Source organism: Pteronotus mesoamericanus, unplaced genomic scaffold (assembly GCF_021234165.1).
Source record: "Pteronotus mesoamericanus isolate MK-2021 breed Mesoamerican mustached bat unplaced genomic scaffold, CSHL_Meso_final contig_65, whole genome shotgun sequence".
NCBI lineage: Eukaryota > Metazoa > Chordata > Mammalia > Chiroptera > Mormoopidae > Pteronotus > Pteronotus mesoamericanus.
The window spans coordinates 12,877,199-12,895,236 of NW_026555228.1; the positions used below are offsets into that span (position 1 = coordinate 12,877,199).

The following is an 18,038-nucleotide window of genomic DNA, read 5'->3' on the forward strand; positions in this document are numbered from 1 at the left end:
AAAAATATAAATGTACTTGTATAATTTTAAAGATTAAATAAATATTTAAAAATAGAAGTGATTGGTTTAAATTAGTGACATCTTTGTTCATCATAAGTGGTTGTCCAGAGCTTGGACTTTGAATTTTTATTTCATATATTTATTAAAAATACAAAGAATTAAACTGTGTATTTAACAGTTAAAAAAACATTTTAAAAGTATAGATGTGCCTTGTTTGGGGAAATAAACATTGTTAGTGAGAAGCAAATAATTTATATGGTAATTTTGCCTAAATCAAATTTCTATTAATTGAAGGCTGTTATAAAACTTATTAGAGAAACTTTTAAACATGAAAAAATTCATTCCCTGGCTGGGTTGCTCAGTGGATTGAGCGTCAGCCTAAGAACCAAAAGGTCACTGGTTGATTCCTGCTCAGGTCACATGCCTGGGTTGTGGGCCAGGTCCCCAGCTGGGGGTATGCGAGAGGCAACCAGTCGATGTTTCTCTCACACATTGATGTTTCTCTCCCTCTCGTTCTCCCTCCTTTCCTCTTTCTTCCTCTCTCTAAAAAAAAAAAATTAACTTAGTCACATCTGCAGAGTTCCTTTTGCCATGTAAAAGGTTCAAGGGATTAGGTCATAGACATCTTTGAGGGGGGCCGTTATTCTGTCTAACACAGCATGTGATGCTTTTTCTTTTTCTTTTTGTGTCTATATTTTGTAATTTTATATAATGTGTATGTATTACTTAGAATGTATAAAAGTAGAAAAATCTTATAGTTTAATACCAAGTGACATGAAATATGGTTATTTTAAAACTCTTTTCTGGCTCCATGTGAAGCTTGAGCTTCACATCCAGTTATTTTCTTGGCTTTTATTTATACTAAAAGAAAAATTCAAATTCACAAGTATGTGTTGCCAGAAATGGCAGCCAATGTTCAGTAATTGGGTCAGAGACTTTAGTATATTGGATTGAACGAGGACCCATAAATTGAGAAGTCTTTTTTTCTGTTTTGTGTTGCCCCCAGACACTAAGTGGATGAAACAGCAAACTCAAATTCTGTAAGGAAGAATTTTTCCCCTTAGGAGAGTGGGTCTCACTGAGGCCAGAGCGACCCAAGGGTGTGCTTGGAAAACACGTTAGGCTCTTTCAGTTGTTACAGCGATTGACAAGAATCCCCTGGCAAGGATTTCCTGGCAGTTAATGGACAGGAGCCAAGAATGTCATATGCTCTTCAATGCATGTGACATTCTTACAAGGACAAAATTTCTTACATCTTACATAATTTTCAAATATCCCCCTAGACATTCACATATATGAAAAACCTACCTGTAATTGTCTGAGCCTAAGCCTAACCTCATTTTGCACATAAACTCCAAGTACTTTCTTTTTTTCTAAAATTGATCTTTAAAAATATGGAATGCTTTCACAAATTTGCGTGTCATTCTAGTACAGGGGCCACACTCATCTTCTCTGTATAATTCCAGTGTTAGTATGTTGCTGCTGAAGTGGGCATACCTCAAAGTATTTTTTTTTTTGCACGATTTTAATTTCCTGGAATTTTCCAGGAACAGAACTACTGTATAAATTGAAAGGAGTGTGTGTTATTTTGTTTGGAACTTTACCAAGAATGGTTTCATGGTTTAGAGAATCACACCAGCGACATCAATGCCATTTATGGGCTGTGCTGGATATCTTCCATTTGCCCTTCCAGATTCACTCCACCCCTCTCTACCTTCCTCTGCACCCTGGGAAGGGACTGAATCAACAGGTTTCTTTGCCCTCCAGCGTCTGGGTGGGTTCACTCAGAAAGCATGGGCAGGAGATCTGGAACGTGAAGATACTACTTGAAATGACTGTCAGACAGTAGGCGTTCAGATAGTAGGCGTTTTTTCTGTTTATTTTTTTTTATCCTCATCCGAGGATATGTTTATTGATTTTAGAGAGAGAAGAAGGCGGGGTGGGGGAGAAAGAGAGAGAGAGAGAAAGAGAGAGAGAAACACAGATCAGATGTGAGAGAGAAACATCGACTGGTCACCTCCCATATATGCCCCGATCAGAGATTGAACCTGCAACCTTTTGGTGCTTGGGACGACACTCCAACCAACTGAACAACCTGGCCAGGGCAGTAGGTGTTTTCTGATTTATGGAAATATAAAATTGTATGTGACAACAGTATTCTATTAGAATATGATAATGCTATGTATGTGATTGAGTCTTAGCTAGTCAGAAGGCACAAGTAAACAGTATAAAGAAGTGTTTTAAACTCCTATGGTCTTAATTATAACAAGCTAAAGAAAAATTTGGGCATCCTTAGAACATTTATCATTTTTGGTGCCACTGCTATGAGATTTGTTTTGCTTATATTAGACTAATGTATTAAAGTCCTATGAAAAGATTTTAGTCGAAAGGGTACCAACCATCTTAGGAAATACATAAGGGACAATACTATTAACAATTTTATATAGAATTTTCATGTGAAAAAACAATTCCTTGTGTAAAATTTCCATTAATAATGGGAAAATAGCCCTGGCTGGTGTGGTTCAGTGGATTAGAGCACCAGCCTGCAATCCAGTGCAAAGGGTCACTGGTTCGATTCCCAGTCAGGGCACATGCCCGGGTTGCGGGCCAGGTCCCTAGTAAAGGGCGTGCAAGAGGCAACCACACATTGATATTTCTCTCCCTCTCTTTCTCCTTTCCTTCCCCTCTGTCTAAAAATAAATTAAAAATCTTTAAAAATAATGGGAAAATAAAGATCAATAAATATTGAAAAAAAACTTGCATGATACTTGCTCTTTCCGATTTTTTTCCTTAACCCACATATATGGCTTTCCAGAGAGTTCTCTATGATTGGTTAACAAAAAAACGCAGGCCTGGTTCATGCAGTTTGCTGGCACTGTGTAAAAGTGGATGGCTACATTTTAGCCCCTGACAGACAGTGGTGAAGGAAAATATTCCTGGGGGCAAAACTTTCAGCAGTTCATCTTATTGTCCACTTCATGTAGAAGTAGGGATAGCCTATTTTCTCTCTAGGTATAAAATGGTTGAGAGGTGCAATCTGTCACAGCCCAGAGGGTCTCTGTTCCGTTTTGTAGGCCAAGAATGCGAGGCCTTGGCCCTCTTTACCTAGGCCATCGTCTCTCAAGGCTGTAGTTGCAGGGAGCTGCCTTGAGGGATGAGGTGCCATTTTCCTGGGAGAGAGCTCAGGCCTGTTATAAAAGATGTGATTTCCCCAAGGCCTCGGCTGTGATGCAGACTTGCACTGGGTACACAGTTTGTCCACCTGGGCCCCTCCACATGGGCCCTGTGGGACTTGCGGAACTGGGGGATCCATACAAATGCTGATGATGCTCATACTGCTCACTGTGCTGCTGGCATCCAAGGAATCAAAACAGGTGAACTTGTTAGCTTGTAAGTAAGAGAAAATCCCATACCTTGACAAGTATTTGTTATACACGTTGCAGGTGGTTTTGCAAGCCTTTTGGATGTTATGTGACCCGTACCTGATTTTGCATTGAGGGTAAAACTTGGAATTATTCCTCTGTAGTTTTGGTCCCTTAGGGGAAATTTTTGCCATTTTTATGTTTGAATGATTTATTTTTTTTCTTTATTCATGAAAAACTCCACTGGCAGAGGTATCATTGCACATCTGTTGGGAAAAACAGATAGGTTTTAATGACTCCATGGAACTATTTGAGAAGTGTCATAGTGAACGATACTAAGGACCCAGGGTGAATGGATTGCCAATATAATAAATCAGAAATTCAAATATTCATTGTTAGTTTTTTTCTATTCACATTATAGATGCATAATATTATATGGTTGCTTTCTATTGTTTATAGTTCTAGTTTGCCTCTTTCCTTTCCACAGTAAGTTTTAATCTTCTTAGAGCTGCCTTTATTTCTCTCAGTTCTAAAGAATAAATGTGAGCATTTGATCTGGAAACCCATAGGCCCTCCTAACTGCTGGTGTAAGAAATCCCAGCAACAGAATAAGATGATTTCCTTGTTTCTTTTTTTTTAATTTAATTTTTATTGTATATTTTTTCCATTACCACTTAGTTCCCTTATACTGCCCTCTCTCCAGCAATCAATCACCATATGATTTTCTTGTTTTTTAAAATGTCCTTGAAAACGTTATGTCTAACAAAGGGGTCTTGTAAGACATCCGGAAATCGGAACTTACGGCTTGTTCTGTGAACATAACCTTGGCCTTAAAAAGCCTGTGATCCTTTTTGTTTGTATTACTTAATAATGTCTTTCCTGGGTAATGATGTTTAAATGGATATTTCCATGTACTAAAAGCTATGACTACCTATGAGTGTTAATAGCTAAGTGAGTTGAAAATTTTGTGCACACAAAAACTTATTTGCAAATGTTTATAGCAGCTTTATTCATCAAAAACTGGAACTGACCAGATGTCCTTCAGCAGGTAAATGATAAACGAACTGGTATATACGTACAATGGAATACTAGACAGTGATAAGAAGGAAAGATCTATTGATTGACTCCAACAACATGAATCAATCTTTTTTTAGTGGTAAAATATACCTAACATAAACATGGGTGAATCTTAAATGCATTTTGCCAAATCAAAGAAGCCAGACTCCAAAGATCCAAAAGTATTGTATGATTTTATCCATGTGCCATTTTTAAAAAGGCAGAACTACAGTGATGTGTATTAGTTTCCTACTGCTGCTGTAAAATATTACCACAAACTTGGTGGCTTATAACAACACAAATGTATTCTCTTACCATTCTGGAAGCCAGAAGTCTGAAGTCAGTTTCGCTAGGCTAAAGTCAAGGTGTCGTAGGGCTGGTTCCTTCTGGAGGCTCTAGGGGAAAATTTGTTCCCTTGACTTTTCTAGCTTCTCGGGGCTGCCTTGTAGGCCTTAGTTTGTAACTCCTTCCTCAAATCGCTCCAAACTCTTGCTTCCACTCTCTTGTCTCCTCATATCTCCTTTGACTTTCTTACAGCTCTCTCTTAAGGATCCTTGTGATTACATTTAAGACCCACCTGGATAATCCAGGATAATCTCCCCATCACTTGATCCTTCGCTTAATCACATCTGCAAAGTCTCTTTTGCCACATGATGTAACATTCCTTGGTTGCGGGGATTAAGACATGGATATCTTTGGGGGTCATTATTCAGTCTACCACAGGGCACAGGATGGAAAGCAGATAGTTGCCAGGGAGCTGGGAAAGAGAAGGGTTGAGTTCAGAATGGGTTGTGCAAGTGTGGTGGTGGATACATGTCTCTACAATTGTCAAAACCCATAGGAAGGTACACCACCGAGAATGAAATTTACTGTGTGCCAATTTAAAAAAGTCATCCTGCTTGTCAGTGATACCAACATGGAATGCAGAGTGTGACACGTGAATCTAATTGTGTTAAAAAATGTACGCCATAAATTCGGTGAAGAGGGAAACTTTGCAAAAGGGTTTTCCAGCTCATAGATACAGAGAACAGATCGGTTGCTGGAGGTGGGGGTTGGGGGTGGATGAAATGGGCGAAGGGGGTCAAAGGTCCAAATTTTCAGATATACAATGTCTTAGGGATGTAATGTACAGCATGGTGACTGTCATAAATGATACTGTATTGCATATTTGAAAGTTGCTAAGAGAGTAGATCTTAAAAGTTCTCATCACAAGAAAAAAATTTCTGTAACTGTACGGTGACGAATGTTAACTAGACTTATCGTGGTGCTAATTCTCACAATATATACAACTATCAAACCATTATGTTGTACACCTAAGACTAATATAATGTTACATGTCAATCCTACCTAAATACAAAAAGAGAGTGCTTTGACTAGATAACGTAAGGCTAGTGATAAAAAGAACTGTACATGAATACTGTACTCTAGTTGATAGATACAGAAATATAGATATGCATGTATACGTGGGGTAGTATACTTAGATGTATCGCCTGGCTCTGACTGCTGAGGTGGCCTAGAAGCAGTGATGCCTCAGCAGCAATGAGCACACATGCAGATCTTTGTCTCTAAATACCACTCTGCAATAAATGGAACCAGGGCTTCTTCAAGAAATGGCTGATTCTAAGGCTGGGGCAGGGAAGAGACAAGGAGCCCGCACTTGGCCGCTCCAGACCCCTGCTGTGCCGTTTGTCCTGATTTTAAGGCTCTTGCTATAGTGTGTCTGCTCCCTGCAATAAACTGCATTTGAAAGCTTTGTTCTTGTGGGTCCTGTGAGTCTTCTTCAGCAGCTGAACCTTGTTGAAGCGTCACTGTTAGGGCAGCTTTCTATTCCATTCTTGTAAATGTTGCACAGGCACTAGGGGAAAAAGGCATATTGTTTAGTAAGCAAGATCTATTAGTCATAGTATTAAATGATTCTCCATCCTTCATGTTTTGGTTTTACAAATTTCAATGCCACCTTTTAATGTCAAATTCTACTAATGTATTTTTCATCTTTGATTTCTCTTAATTTGCATCTGTTTTATATACTTCCCCTTCCTTTACCTTAATCTTTTTGTTTTGTTTTGTGCTTCATTTAAAAAATAGGAAATTGAAATTTTAAAATTTACTTAAACATTTTTTAAGTACAGTTGACATAAAATATTATATTAGTTTCAGGTGTACAACATAGTGATTACATACATACCTTACAGAGTGACCACCACGGTAAGTCTAGTAACCATCTGTCCCTGGGCAGAGTTATTACGCTATTATTGATTCTGTTCCCTGTGCTGTACTTTACACCCCCATAACTTATTTTGTAATCAGAAGTTTGTGCTTCTTTATCCCCTTCCCCTCTTCTGTACAAACGCCCATCTTCCCTCCCCCGGCAGCCATCAGTTTGTTCTCTATATGTATCAGTTTGTTTCTGTCTTGTTTGTTCATTTGTTTTACAAATTGCACATGTCAGTGAAATCATATGGTATTTGCTGTGCTCCATCCGATTTTACTTAACTTAATACTCTCTAGGGCCATCCATGTAGTCCAAAATAGCAAGATCGAATTCTTTTTAAATTTTTAAAAATAAATTTATTGATTTTAAAAGAGAGGAAGCAGGGGAGGGGGCAGAGAAGGAGAGAGAGGGAGAGAAAGAAAGACATCAATGTGAGAAACATCAATTTGGTGTACAAGATAACGCTCCAACCAACTGAGCCACGCCGGCCATGGCGAGATAGAGTTCTTAATCCAATTTGTGAATCTTAATTTTTAATAAGGGAGTAGATTTCACTTATATTGATCATGATCACTAATACATTTGTTTCATTATTTATGTCATATTTTTCTATGCTATTTTTAATGTTTCTTCATCATTTTTGTTTTATGAGTTTTAATGTGTTTTTTTCCCTTTTGACTGCTTTTGAAGGCATATATACTCCTTTCGATCCTGCTAAATGTGACCTGTACATTTTTCTTGGGGGAAGTACTGTACATAGTATTTTATTAGCAAGAAAGCTGTGAATGACTGCCAGGGTCATGTCCAAAGGACTCAGGAGCCAACTTAAAGAAGTTCCCATTAGCCATAGTTAGGATAATTTAAGCACCAATAAATATAATTGCAGTGGATTGAAGCTCATGGAATATGTCTGAATCATGAGTTTAAAATACTACCAAACACACTCATTTTTCACCTAAAAAAAACCCCCCAAAAACGAAAAAACAAAACCTGTCCTGGCTGATGTGGCTCAGTAGATTGAGTGCTGACCTGCAAACCAAAGGGTTACAGGTTCGATTCCCAGTCAGGGCACATGCCTGGGTTGCAGGCCAGGTCCCCAATATGGGGCATGTGAGAGGCAACCGCACATTGATGTTTCTCTCCCTCCCTTCACCTCTCCAAAAATAAGTAAATAAAATCTTTTTTTTAAAAAAACCTGATTGAGGTAGCCGACTTCCAAAATGGTGGAGTGAAGAGGTTAGTAGAGACAACTCTCCCCAGTAAAAGGACCATTTAACTGGTGAAAACTATTTTAAAAAACCCAACCATTTAATGTCTCCGGAATTTGCTCCAAGGACATACAGCAAATAGAAATATTTATTCAAGAAAATCTGCTGCTAAACCTTAGTGAGAACAAGGGGGAATCTGTGGCATTTGAGCCGTGAACTGCTTTCCCGCTCCCCAGCTCAGTGTGATTGAAGCTCTACTCTTGGAAGATGCAGCTAAGAAGATGGGGCTCCCTTTCCTCCAAGCTCCCAGCCTTAGACTATGGTTTCACTCCAGGGAGGACAAGCCAGCAGCATCTCTCATCAGCTCTGTGTTGCGGAAGCTGCATCCAGGCAGATGCATGGCAGAGGCCTGGAGCTCCCTCCCTGCGCGGTCTCCACAGTGGGACAAAAATTCTACTACCCGGGTGGCAGGCTGTGGAACTGGGTTCCGAGCACGCCTGCTCCAGCTTGCTCACAGGGCAGGGGTTCCATGCCGGGAACAGCAAGAGAAGACCCCCGGCGATTACCCCGGCCCAGTTCCCCTCTTGTAAAACAGATGTGTCACTCTGAGAGAATCGGGCACCACCCTCCCCTCCCCCAGGTCGGTGTAGTAGTGCAGAGGTCCTCTTAGAACTTAAAACAGCGCCTGTCACACAGTGCATGTTTAATATTTGTTAGCTCGATTGTGAAAGACAGTTTGGCAGAGTGGAAGAATCTGTGGGTACTATCTTTTTTCTCTAAAACGTCTAGCTGTTGCTCCATTTTCTCCCGAAAGCTGATGTTGCAGAGAAGTCTGAAACCAAACTGACTTCGTAGCCTTAGAGCAGAGTGGTTCAGAGCGCTGGTCGGCCCGCCTGGGTTTGTATCCTGCCTCATCACCTTGTACCGGGGGTATGACCTTGGGCAAGTACTGGACCTCCCTGATCCTCACTGTCCTCGTCTGTACCGGCGGCAACTCATAGACCTTCCCCTCGTGGACCTTTTACATTTGTGGGCCCAACCTCTCTTTGCCTGTTTGCTTTTGCTCACTCCACCTTTTTAATTCTGGTGGGATTTCTCATCGTAGTACCTCAGCCCCTGGCCAGTTATCCTCACTCCATTCCCTTGGCTACTGTGATGGCTCCAAGGGCCAGCACGTGGCATGCACACAACTGGAGACCTTTTACGGTGAAACCAGGAGAGAGACTCCGTCTCTTTCTTCTGGGGTTGCTGAGCCAGGATACGGTGAGCCCAGAGCTGCCTGTGACATGTCTGGAGGAGGCTGTCAACGTGGTTCGAGTTCCCGAATCTGGTCAACTTAAAGGCCAGCACCGCCCTTTATGGGAATGCCGTGAGGTCGAAAGGAGAGAATTCCTGTAAAGCATCAAGTGGCGTGCAGAACAAATGACGGTTTGTTTTCTGCTGTCTTGATGATTGCAGGTGTTTTTCTGTTGTAGCTCAAAATTGGTGCCAAATGCGTTTGTGTGTAGATAGGTAATTCTCCCTGAAATGGGGTGAGTTCTTTCCGTCTACACAGAGGCCTCCCTTAGGCTTAGGAAAGCCTTATTCAGGATCTTGCGCCGGGTGTCTGGTGGCCGGGAACATGACGCACCTGTAATTTGCTGTTCATCGTCTGTTCTGTACCAGTTTCTCCCTCCGCCCCCCGAACACCGAGTTTCTGGGGGCACGGACGTGGGTGACACAGGATCAGTGCCAGGAGCTGCTGACGCCTTGAAGCTCTCTCAGCCGTCCCGGGCCACATCATGCCCACGGGCGGGCTCTCAGCCCCCGGCCGCCGCAGGGCCCAGCCCCTGCCCTGCGTGGAGGGTTTCCGCGGAAATGGGTTTCTGCCTCGTCCCGGTCCCACTGTCTGTCCAGCAGCCGCGCGGGCAGCTGCTTGCGCTGCAGCATTTCTCAGGGACAGACTTCACGCAAAGTCAGCGTGAGGAGCCAAGTCAGCCCTCTGCAGGGTTCCCGAAGGCCCTGGTCCTCAGCGTCGCCCTGGCGCTCGTTAGACATGCAGGCCCTCGGGCCCCATCCTGCCCCAGAGGCAGCATGTTCCCAGCATCCCCTTGACAGTGGGAGCCGCTCGGGGTCAGTTTCAACCCTTTAGTCATCATGCATTTTTGCGGGGAGGGGCTACTCACGAAATCATTCATTGCAGCGAAAACCTTCCCAAACTCCTCACCAGACCAGATCATGCAATGCTCTGACACCTTACTACTGACTTCATTTTCACGTGAGTTTTCCCTCAATATAACGTTATGGCCCCGAAGTGGGGGCTCCCTTGCCAGGGCACCCAGGGGTCACGTGCACTATTCACACTTTATGGAAACCTTAATTTTACTCAGATTCCTGCTGTGTTTTGGCTGGCCTCACCTTTTTGAGAATTATGAAACTTTCCACATTTCTGCCAGCTGCTTCTTCCTGTTTTGCTCTCAGTTTGGGTTGTTTCTGTTTGCTTGATGTCTGTATGCAAAAACAAGTAAAAAACATTTGTGGTTCATGTAAACACAGAGCACAATTAAAATTTATTCCATATGAGATTCTCTGACGAGGAATTCTTATGTCCTGTAATTGGTGAGAATGTTTTCGCTTTAAACTATAATGTTTAATTATTACTCCTTTGAGCATATTTATGTGACTATTTTGGGGTGAAAAGTTATTATAATAATGAAAATAATTACAATAATAATAAGTCATTACAAAGGAGTCTTTATTAAAAATGTGGTCGAATTTTCGAGAGCTGCTTTAATAAATGTTAAGCAAAAGGTCATTCTGTAAGATAGTTATGTTCTTGGCAAAAATTAAAAAGTATGAGCACATCAAGAATTGGCTAAGGAATGGGAGTTGGGAATTCTCTTCTACTGGAGGGAATGTATATTAGTAGAGTCATTTTGGACAGTATTATTTAAAACGTGACCTATCCAGCGATTTTATTTCTTTATACTTCAAGAGAAACTCTTACAAATGTGGACAAAGAGGCATTTACCAGGATGTACTAATATTTCTTTTTTTAAAATGATTGTATTTTATTTTTAGAAGGAGGAGAAAGGATGGAGAAAGAAGGATAGAAAGAAACATCAATGTGTGGTTGCCTCTCACGTGCCCTGTACTGAGGACCTGGCCTGCAACCCAGGAATGTGCCCTGACTGGGAATTGAACTAGCAACCTTTCAGTTTTCAGGCTGGCACTCAATCCACTGAGCCACACCAGCTAGGGCTGTTTTTTATTTAAAACATTTTTTTATTTATTGATTTGAGGTGCGGAGGGAAGAGAGAGAGAGAGAGAGAGAGAGAAGCATCGATTTGTGCGTTCACTAGTTGATTCTTGTATGTGCCCTGACTAGGGGAACCTTGGCATATCGAATGACACTCTAACCAACTGAGCTATCCAGCTAGGCCTGCTGTTTGTTTTTTTTAACTTGCTATGGAAAATTTCAAATATACAACCAGGGGGAAAGTGGGGTGGGGGAATAAATGGTGATGGAAGGAGACTTGACTTGGGGTGGTGAGCACACAATACAAAATGCCGATGATGTATTGTAGAATTGTACGCCTGAAACCTGTATAATTTTATTAGCCAATGTCACCCCAATAGAGTCAATGAAAAGGTAAAAAAAAAAAAGGAACTTTCAAATATACACACACAGAGAATACATCAATCTCTTGCGTGCCCATCATGCAGCTTCAACAATTGTCTGCTCATGGCCAGTCTTGTTCCATTTATATTCCCCACCCACTGCACCCTCAACCCTTCTTCTGTCTTCACTCTCCCTTATTATTTTGAAGACTATATCTGAGTCTTGTCCCTGCCCCACTGTCTCTCTAGCAGCAGTGCTGGCAGGTGTTTGTGCTACAGAATTTTGTCATTTATCTGTATCATTTTATCTGCATATCATTTTATCTGTAAATAGTTTGATAATGCATCTCTAAAAGATAAGGACTCTCTTTAAGATATAATCACACTATGATTACACCTGAACCAATTATCAATAATTGGTTTATATGGGCATGTATCTTGTCAGTGTTGACAATCTCATCAGTGTTCACATTTCTTCAATTGTCTCATCTTTTTTTTTTAACACTTATTTGAATCAAGATTGAGATTAAGTTCATATACAGCAATTGATTGTCTTTTAAGTCTTTTTTCATCTATTGGTTTCCCCTCCAATCTTTTTCTTTTATTTGTTGAAGAAAGCAGGTCCCAGAGTTTCTCACTATTTTGATTTAGTTGATTGCATCCCTGTGGTTTCATTGATATGCTTCTTTGTCCCCTGTATTTCCTGTAAATTGGCAGTTAGAGCTAGAGGGTTGATCAGGTTCAGATTTGATGTCTTTGGCTAGGGGTATTGTGTACTTCCATCTTGAAGCATATGTCTGGTTGTCACTCTGCTTAGCAGCCATTGATGTTCATTGCCTAGGTCCATTGATTCATTAGGGATTGCAAAATGGTGATATTCTAACTCTATCAACCCTTCATATATTAGTTGAGTACTTCTATTAAATGAAAAATCCCTTCATCAACTATGTGTTTAGCCAGAGGAACAGTTCATACAGGATAAGTGCCTGGGCAGTCCCTTTACTAGTTTTCAAAATAATAAGTTGGTTCTCTAGCATTCTCCAAAGGTGATCATTTAAAAAAAATCAAGATATAATTCCCATGTCATAAAATTCACCCTTCTGAAGTATGCACTTGACTAGTTTCTAGTATATTCACAAAGCGGTGCAACCATCACCACTAGTTCATCATTTAAAAAAAATCCCATTATAAACTCACCAACCTACTTGATGTATTTCAATCCATAGCAATTATTCTTTTGACATTCAAATTTTTAAATCTTTAGCCAGCTGGCACCTTTTAAAATTGGCTCCTGAGACATTTTGACACACTCCTAGTAAGCTTTCTGTTATGAGGAGATATTCCTGGTTCATCTTGTACCTTTCGGCTCCAGCACAGGAATCAATCATTTCTTCCGGAACTGTGGTTCCTCTAGTGGAAAATTGTACATAGAGGCAACGATTTGGACACCCAGTGTGCTCATTATTACTGGTCATTGTTTCTAGGCATCACATATTGCTTTTTTACATCTTCAGTGGAGCTAGTTTGTTTGCTGTGTCCTGTGATTTATAATCCATGAAGTGGAATTTGGCTGTTGGTGATTTTCAGGAATTAAACAATGTCTTATTCAACTAATGACTCATGAGCAAAATACTGTTTGAAAATCACCTCATTGTCAGTCATTGTTTATTTTAAAATCATTTCCCTTGGGACTCATATTAAAAATTCTTACTTGGCATTAATTATGGCCAGCTGAATTCCAACATGATGCAACTTGCTCATGTTAAGATAAGTACATAGGAGATGGCTGAAGTATCAAGTATCAGATAAACGGTTAATTTTTATAGGGTGTGCTTAGTTCAGTAAAACTAGAGCATTTGTAGGGGAAAGTATTTTTTAACCTTTGGGATAAAAAACAATTATCACAGCATTTTTCAAGAAGGTCTGTATTTTCTCATAAACCAATAATTTATTGCCTCCTATTTGGATTTCCAGTAGTCAGTGATGTGGAGTGAAAATCAACAGCATTTTTTTCCTTCTTCTCCCCCCCCCCCTTTTTTTTAACAGCTTTTCTGACTAATCTTCCTCTGGAAAAATGATTGAAAGGTCTTGTATTATTTCTGGCTCAAGGACCTATAAACATGTCAGGGATTTTTAGTTAAGTTATTAAAACACTGTCAAAACCTTGAGTGGATGCTTTTAACTATCCGATATACATTAACAGCTCTGAAGGAACAAATAAATTTTAGCACATTACTAAAATCTCCTTGATTGCTTTGAAACCATCTATTTTGTATCCACAGCATATTGCTTTGAAATGTTCTGCTCTCAATCTCCCTAAATCAAATTTCCCTTTATTGTGGTTATTTGAGAAAATGAAAGCACTTAAGAATGTTTTTATTCTGCCACAGGCAACCTCCTTATTCCGAGTTCCCCAAGGGCAAGCGCCACATCTTTCCATTCCCTGTGCTCAGAATTCTATAGGTCTTTAATACCAAAACAATGAACAAAGTAACAATGCAAGACAGGTTGTAGAAGGTCGTGTAAGTGCAAGGTGTCAGGTTAGTCACCCAGTACTTCATTATCAAATGCTTTCAGTGGTCTTAGGTGTCCTCAAGGTCCTATTGTGAATATTTTCATTCACTGCATTTTATATTTTATCGTAACATTGATTTCTAATCTCTGCTGTTCACACTTCCTTTGCGCTTTCATTTATCACAAGTACTTTGCATTAAGGGTATTTCTAGTAAAATGATTTTTATTGTACACTGCTCTTTATAGCCTGTCATAAATGGATTTGAAGAAGTTACTTTCCATTTTTTGAAAACTCAAAAAAAGGTATAGTGGACGTCATCTGTATGATGATCTATAGAGTGATTTTTGTTGGACTTCAATAAAAGTTTATCTAATGTAATTAACAGAAATAGGCTTTCCTTTCCTTGTTTCCTATCAAAGTTAACAGTCTTTATGCATGAAAAGTAATGGCAAAGCGCTCTTTAAAAGTATCAAAAGTACTTCTGGTCTTTTAAGTTGAGGAAATCTTTTTTTTATTTGTGTTCCTTGACACTCTTAAGTGCTTTATTACTGGTGGACTTATTAGTATTTGGTGGTAATTGTGGAAGAACTAACAAGAATGCTGACATTAGGTTTTTGTGTTCATGGATTATGAGATCCCCTTCTTGACATACCATACCATTAAAGAGGCTCTTTTTAAGTACTTAAATGTTTGTAATCAATTTTTTGAAATTATATTAGTGTGAGTATACAAGTTATTTCTCATTTTTTCTCAGTTTTGTTTACCTTTCTGTGAGTAAAGTCTATATCATAGCCCGATGGGGTTTTCTACAAATGATGAAGATATTGTCATTTATCATTTTTGAAAGGAAATTTAATCGCTTGAAGAAAATATCAAAGCTGAAGCCTTGAGGAAAACTACCATCCAGTACATTGTCAGAGATTTCTTATTGTACCTTTGGTTTGTAAGATGTCTGTGGGAAAGGACAGCTTGCATTTGAGAGTTTCAAAAAGTCATGACAGGAGCTAAAATATATGGCTTCTGTATTTAAAGACATTTCACATCAGTATGCTATTTGTTTTAAAACTTTTATGTTCTGTACTGTTTAAAATGTTTTTATCTAACATTTAGTGAACTGAAGAATAAAGCACTCCTTCCTGATTAAAGAAAGACCACACTATTTACCATTTTAACTGGTAACTTTTAAACGTACTTTGAGTCCCAAGTTCAGTATTGAAAGAGCCTAAAAATGTAAACTAATGAAAACGCAAAATACACATTTTGGGGTTGATAAATGCTTTGTTTAATCAAATACATATTTTCCTTTCTCTCCAGTCTTTTTAAACTTTAAGAGGCGTAAGTAGTTTGTAAAAAAACAGCCATATCCACTTCTGCTACTTCTCTGTACTTATGAGAATGTGAAAAATCGATAATTTATGAAACAGTTACACAAGATTTTCATTTCATAGGCTCCCAAATTCTGAAACAGTTACATGGAAGATATACGTTAAAAATTACTGTTCATTGCAATGTGCGAAACTAGTTTCAAAATGTAACCCTTTTCCTCATTTTTTCCCGCCCCCGCAAACTAATAAAATCAGGCTTTCTGGCCGAATGCTTATTTAAAAAAAATAAATAAATAAACGGTTTGGTAGTTGCTCTAGGATCACCCTTCTCCCCCTCCTCTTGCCCACGTACCCACTTAGACTGGCAAGCCTATTTTCATTTTATTTCAAAGATTTTTTTTTTTTTTTAAAGCGAAAGCAGGGGACGGCGGGGGTTGCTAAATTTATCTTCTTCTCCAGCCACGGGGATGAAGAAAACACATTTACTGCAGGCGGGGGTCTGAGGGCCTGCAAACAACTTGAGCAGGCGCCTCGGCCAGGACGGGCGCGGACAGGCGGTAGGTCTCCGGGGAGGGCCCCGGGGGCGGCCGCGGCCCAACGGGAGATGGTGGGGGGCGACCAGGCCGGGTCGGGCCCGGCGCGGGCTTTACGGCCGAGGCGGTGGCAGCCGCGCGTGTGTAGCGGCGGCGGCGACGGGCGGGAGCGCGGAGGTGGAAAGAAGGGGGGCGCTGTCACGGTGACTCCGGCCGCCGGGGACCCCGCCACAGTGAGGCCACTGGGTTCCCCGGTCGCGGGGCTTAAGCGGCGCCGACCCGGGGCTCCAGGGGGACCCACCGGGCGGAGGAGGGGGCCTATCTACCCTTCCGCATTTTCCTGGGTCTCTCTCCCGGGCGGTGACGTGACGTGCTGACGGCGGGCCCGTGCCGGGGAGCTGGGCCGCTTTTTGTCAGCTCCGAGCTCGGCCCCTCCTCCCTCCCTCCGCCCGCCCCACCAGCCGGAGCCCGGCCCAGTGCTCCAGAGAAAGGCCGGCCTGCAGCACCCGCCACCGTCGCCGCCCGCCCGCACGCCCGTCCGGTGAGTTCCGGGTGTCGCCGCGGCCGCGGGGCCTAGCGCGCGTGCAGCGGCCTGGTCCCGGCCTGGTCGGCGGCCCGCGAGGCGCCCTTCCGCGCTAGGCCAGGCGGCGTGGCGCGTGGCGCCGAGCAGGCCCCGAGGAGGCCGCAGTTAGGCCCGGGGAGGAGCCCGGCTGCCCCGAGCGGCGGCGGAGGCGCGCTCAGTGAACGGGCGGGGGTTGGGGGAGGGTCGCCCGGTGGCCCGGGAGGCGATTGAAGGGCCTCGGGTCGACGCCGCGGCCGGCCCAGGGCACTGCGCGGGGGCGAGGCCTGGCCAGGTGGCTAAGGCTGCAGGCGTGAGGTGAAGGCCGCAGGCCGACCGGGCAGATTTTCGCTATGTAAATATCGGCGAGGGGGGGAGGGACGGGGGACAAGATGGCGACGGTTCGGCGCCTGCTGCAGGGGACGATTGAAGGGGTTGCCGGGAGGGGGAGACGCCATCTTGAAGGCGGTGTCGGAAGAGAAAATTCCGCTACAGCCCGTGAGGGGGGGTCGGAGAGCGGACTGCGGCGGCGGCGGCGGCGGCGGCGGCGGCGGCTCCGGTGACGGGCCCCGGAGGCTCGGCACGGCAGCGTGTGCGCGCGGAGGGGGCGTGCTCGCTCCCCACGGCGGCCATTGCCCTTGCCGCCATGATGGGCTCCAGGCGCTCGGCGGCAGCGCCACCTTCCTGCCCTGCCTCTCTCAGCCCCGTGATGGGCTGTTGCTTCCGCTGCATCTTAACTGAGCTGCGGCGGGCGGCCATCATCGCCCGCCGGGCGCTTAGCCATCTCGTTCCTTAGCGCCCGCCCTCAGCCCCGCGCCTTTACCTCGCTGTTTTAGCCACCCGAGGGCGGTCGGGGCGGATGGCAGCCCAAACATCTGGGCTCACCACGGCAAGTGGCACCCCAAGACATTTTATTATCAGTCAAGCAGAATCATACGTGGCTGTTAGGGTGCCCTCGATGCGGTTGTTTTCCACCAATCATTGCCTTCTCCAGTGTCTAAAGCAATAGAAATACAATTTGATAGGAAAGAAGTTCTCACCACCCATTTATCCAATAGGGAAAAAATGCAAATTGCACAGCACAAGAACGAAGGAATAACATTTTGAAGGAGTCGTTTGAGCCCATTTATTTGGAAGCAACTTTCTTGAAAAGCTGCTTTTAAGCTATTAGTGATTCGTTGGTAGTATTTACTTTTTTTGAAGTAAGGAAAGGACAAAGTTATTTCCTTACTGAAGGACAACATAATGTGATGCAGTGTTGTGTTTTTTCCCATGGTATTTAGGATTCTTTATTTGATTTGAAAAACTCTAAGGTTTAATCCCATCCTTAAAGTACTTTTGATTGCATACTGTACAACTCCTGTAAACTCGCAACCCAGTGTTAGCGGTGCATTGTTATGCGTGCAAAGAACGATTAAAACGGTTCTTGTAATGCAGTGTGGCTGCAAGAAGTTCGTTGTTTAGTGGTAGGCGAGATGAAGTGCTGCGAGAAAGGTACAACAAATTACTGAGGTTTCAGAGGAAGGCAAGGTTTCCTTTTGGAGCATCAGGAAAGTGTGTTCCTGACATTTCGAGGTCTGAAGGATGAGTAGGACTTTGTTGGGCAGTGGTGGAGGTGGGGAAAGGGCATTTCAAGGGTGAAGGTTCTTTGGAAAACAGTAAGCATTT

General features: G+C 42.5%; 1 protein-coding gene and 1 non-coding gene across 5 annotated transcripts in view; one reads left to right on the forward strand and one right to left on the reverse strand.

Annotated features, from left to right (window-relative positions):
* Positions 1 to 1,388: 1,388 nt before the first annotated feature.
* LOC129077006 (U6 spliceosomal RNA) lies at positions 1,389 to 1,494 on the reverse strand. The gene has a single exon (XR_008529771.1). It is a non-coding gene; the product is annotated as a U6 spliceosomal RNA (small nuclear RNA).
* A 14,312-nt stretch (positions 1,495 to 15,806) lies between these two features.
* Positions 15,807 to 18,038, forward strand: part of ZFX (zinc finger protein X-linked) — a 41,242-nt gene continuing 39,010 nt past the window's right edge. For 3 of the 4 annotated variants that reach the window (XM_054581160.1, XM_054581163.1, XM_054581164.1), the window contains exon 1: positions 16,160 to 16,352. The gene's annotated coding sequence lies outside the window, so the exon portion shown is untranslated. Of the gene's footprint in view, positions 15,836 to 16,159; positions 16,353 to 18,038 lie in introns of those variants that run through there. The other variant, XM_054581162.1, reaches the window with a different exon arrangement.